This window comes from Acyrthosiphon pisum, chromosome A3 (genome assembly GCF_005508785.2).
Source record: "Acyrthosiphon pisum isolate AL4f chromosome A3, pea_aphid_22Mar2018_4r6ur, whole genome shotgun sequence".
In the NCBI taxonomy this organism is placed as follows: Eukaryota; Metazoa; Arthropoda; class Insecta; order Hemiptera; family Aphididae; genus Acyrthosiphon; species Acyrthosiphon pisum.
This window is the reverse complement of record NC_042496.1, coordinates 19,920,057-19,925,182: the sequence shown is the minus strand read 5'-3', so window position 1 is coordinate 19,925,182 and position 5,126 is coordinate 19,920,057.

Here is a 5,126-nt window from a genome sequence, read left to right as displayed (position 1 = left end):
CCCCCCCGACATATTTTTTTATAAATATAAATATTATATTTTATCATAAATAAACAAAATCTAAACTTCTTCTCACATTGTTGCTTTATATATTAAATAATCAATAATTTATTTATCACATTGATTATCTATACCTACTATTATGAAAAATGTTTAGTAAAGTATAATATTTTATTGTAATTGTATTTGTGTTGAAAAAAAATTGTTGCCCCCCCCCCCCAGATCTTTGCTCTGAATCCGTGCCTGGGTACTATAGATAGTAGATAGGCATGTCATCGTGTCTAACCATTAGTAAAATAATACCATTGTCCATTGAGTATCTATACTATCTATAGGTACTCAATAATAATACTTATGACTGATGATCGAATGAGTAAATTGAAATTTACTAAATTCCGTTCGATCTGGCGAAATCCTCGCGGTCGCTGCCATTATAGTTTATTACGTGTTTACGTAAATATATTAATATGGTATTACTCACTACGCAGTATTAATGTGTAATATTTTATTATTTACACCCACTCATGATGTATATTATTATGGACACGGGTCGTTGCCTGTGGGCCGGACCGAATAGCGTGACCGAGTCCTCTGGGCTTGAGTAAGTATAATTAATAATTATTTACACTAATTCGTCGACAAAAAAATGGTTTTAAAAACAAAATTATAATATATTTTAATATCCTTATTGTAAAGTTTCTACTTGTCAGGACCGGATTTGACAGAGAGCTTGCATTAAGGGCACGTGGCCCAAAATATAAGAAATCATAATATATTTCGGTCCTCAATCTATAATTTAAAAACAAAAATATGGTTGTATCAAATAAAAATGTTGGTTTTAACTTTCATGAAATACAAAATTATAAACGGGACACGGTCGTGAAGATTGCGTACCTTATCAATCATCGCGGTGAGTGGTGGCGTAGTTTTATATGATGACGGACTGTGTCTATCACAATGTGAACACCCGAAAATTCAATACGTTATAGACTTTTATGTACCTATATTTGCATTTACTTTTTTGAAGAGTGTGTACAAAGTAGATTATTCATTATTACACACAGATTTTTAAATTCTAACTACCTACTTATACCTAATAGTTAATGTTGTGTATAATATAGAACCTTGAGAATTGGGACTATATACAAGTTAATACGACCATACCTAACTTCTGGTGTTAGCGGTTGAACAGAAATACAGAACCTTATCAGTTCCCCCAATCTGAGATTTTAGTAGCTTATTACTTGCTGTAGCTTATTAATCCCTAACCGTCGTCAATAAACGACAATCAATCGATAAAGTAATATATCTTACTTATAGAAGATCGTATTGACTCGTTTAGCCGCCGCACAGTGGTTTGAAACGTCATTTTACGCGGCCAAAAGTCTATATTTTAATGTTTTTTTTATTTTGAATGGCATTGTTATCTGTATACACCATTGAATATTAATACCTAGTTATAATTTCCTAAGCATAAATTCTAAAGAACTGTAACACGTTTAGTTAAAAATGTCTTTATTTCTATCAGTATTTCATCGAATATTTTATAGATTTACTTGCATATTCTTTCATGACGTAGAATATATATTTTTTAATAAATAATATTTTCATATTAAACTGTAAGATCCTTTGGCTAATATTAATGAACGGAAATAGAATTTTTATTTTTTTTATCATACAAAAAATGTAAAAAAAAAGATTTTCAAAATTTTTAACATTTTGAAAGAGTGCCACTTATAATTACGCATTTTTTTCGTTTGTAGAACAAATGGATGTCATAGAGAAAGTTTTTAGCTATTTGAAAAAACATATATTTGTTGGTGCGTCGGTAAATGATACCGGCGTAAAACAATATATTATTATTATCAGAAAACGTGTATTATTGTTAATAATGCAACTGTCTGGATAACATAGTTATTTTGCTTCTATAATTGAAAAATATGGTGGATAAATATTAGCATTTCAGTTTTTGGCAGACAACATAATATTTATATATTGCTGTTTTGTTAAATCGTTTTCGATAAAAAAAAAGCCAAAGCTTCGTCAGCGGTAAATGGAACAAATTCAGTTGATTTTGATTTTTTAATCGCATTATTAATTTTTAAAATTCTATTTGGTGACAATGTAGAACTTTTAAAAAGTTGGACCACAATTCTTTGTCCACGCTGTTGCATTTTTCTATTTGAAGCGTATATTATTTCTGGGGAAGTCATAGGTATTCGTAGACTCAATCGAATTAGTCATTTTACGACGTTTGGTTCGTTCATAAGACTCAGTAAATGTTTTAGATGTACGACCAAAACCAGGTATAGCAACTTTTGGTGTTAAAGAATGTGGTTTTAAATGAGGCATTTCAAATGTAGTATTAAGCCACACATTATTAATCGTATAAAACTTATCAAGTTTCCTATTATATTTCAACAATTTTCTTGATAATACCAAAGAAAAATTTACAATTTCATTGTTTAGTAATAATATATATTTTTTTATATCACAATTTTTTTCCCAGCAGCGCTAGGTTATTCAGCAATAGTAATATATAAATATATTTAGTATAGTGAATTAGAAAGTGAAACTAAGAGAAATTACTTAACTATAGTGTTAAGAATATTTATTTTATATGAATACATTTTTTTTAGGATCTGAATGTGAACACTATTGATTCCTTCTGGCTTCTATCCATGATGAAAAAGCTATATATGCCCGAGAGAATTGTCAGATTTGTGTTTTTAATTTACTTAATTTACATATGCCTACTTATTCTAATTTATATGCCGCCATGGAATATGGACTAACCTTATCGGTAACTCAGGTTAATTGTGAACGAGTAATTAGCAAATTAATAACTATCACAAATCGTCTACGCGCTTCATTATCTACCTATACATATAATGGCCGCTTAGATGCTTTTTTATTAATGTCTGTAGAAAAAGATGTATTGAATAATTTGAAAGCTGAAGATATTTTGAACATTATTGAAAACTCCCATTATCATATTTTATCTAAATTATTATCGTACACATAATTACATAAATATATAATTATTTATAAGATTTAATTTGTCATACTGCTACGCGTAGTGTAGCTGATTTATACATATAGCCATATAGGTATGTATTGATATATTTTACATTTTCTTTGTAATCAGCATAAAAAAAAGGTTCCTAAATCCTAATTCTTGAACTACTATACTATTGAGAAAAATATAATATTTTGTTAGTTTAAGTTGGGCCGATAAATGAAGGAAATGGGCTGGCTGCTTACAGAAAATAGTGGGCCGAAACTCTTCCAGTCCGGCCCTGCTTAGGAGCATTGTCCAACAACGGTAACTGCAGTAATGAGTAAATAATATAATCTTTTAGTTTTTGGCGGTATTATAATAGATAGGTAACGTTTGTAATGAATTAAAAAATATCCGTAGTGTACGTACCTATTGTATGTTTTTTGAACTATCGTATCGAATTATAGTTACCTACCTATCTATGTAATTTTTAATCATGTGGCCTGTCAAATTGCCACAAGTGTCACGTGAATAAAGTGCACAGAAGTGCACAGAAGTTCAAAAATTATGATTTTTCTGTGTGTATTTTAATTTCTATTACTGTTTTTAAAAAGGTGTTTTTAGGACATAGCAAATATTGAAATATGTCACATACTATCATATCCACGATGATTCTTACCTAAATCTGATCTTCTATGATAGGCTGGAGATAATTTATATTTACCTACTAACTTACTGATGAACGTTTTGGAACAAACGTCAAACTCCATGGTAGGTAAGCGTTATCCGGCTTGATCGTTTGATAATTTTCTAGTAGGTACCAACAGTTGATATAACAAAAATAAACGACAAACATGGTCGTAACTAGGCGGGGAAAAATGCTTAGAACCCTTTTCTTTGGAAAAAAAGGAATAAAATTATCCAATTCATTAAAAACTGTCGAAGATGAAAAAAATAAAATTGTTGACTTCGTCGTTGTTAAAATTGTTGAACAGTTTTTCCTTAATTTTTCTTTTGTTTTTCACGGCGCTTTTGAAAACTACTGGAACTTTTGACCCCTCAAAGTACCAACTAGATTCACTTTTCTATCAGAAAAGATACTGTTGAAAAAAATCCAAGCACTTTTACTGTCCTAAAAGGTGATGACAGAAACAAAAAAAATTTTTAAATTTAAAAAAAAATAAACATCATTGTTAAATCAATACATTCATCGTTCCACTCAGAATCTAAAATTTCTAGTAGTTTTCAAAAGCAGCGGGAAAAATAAAGAGTTAAGGAAAACGGGAATTTTTACGCAAAATCGGTTTTGGTTTTTGGTGTAACTCGTATACCTATACATGAAATTATCATTGAATGTTTATATTAGCATTTAATTTCTATGCTTCATTTAATGTTCAAAATATTTTACTTGTTTATTAAACTATCTTTATATGCACAACTCTTTCAATATATATTATATATGTATACAACTTTCATATTTATTTTACACTTGATTTTATAATAGACTTTTGAAGTTTAGATTTGGAAGGGAACAAAAAGTTTTATTCATCTCTAGAATATATTAATAAAAACACAGTTTTAAACGAATAAAACTTAAATATCTATACAAACTATTTTTAAATACACAAAATCTCTTAATTTATAATACAATTGTCCAACTTAAATCTACAAAATAAAATCCAAATTCTATAGTAACTGAATTTTTTCTATAGTAACTGATTTGTTATGAATGTTTGACTAATACGTCTAATAGTATTTTGGAAATATTTTAACTGCTGTTTAACATTGAGAGAGGAAGCAATACGTCCATTAACGTAAACTCTAGATAATATAGGGTTGTGTTAACGAATTAAAAAATATCCATAGTTATTTGCTAAGATTTCTGAAATGTAACACAATAAATTAATTTCTGGTGCGAGCAATTTTGATACGATCGATGAGAGTGTAACGCCAGACGCCAGTGAGGACTGCATATATTACACAGCTAGGTATTCAAGATTATATTCACAACGGATAATCATAGTTAATAGTGTGAACTATATATGGTTTGACATGCTACTTAAGTATTTTTAATATTTTTCACCTGTTTTAGTAACAATATATCAGAGGCTTTGTATTTAATTTT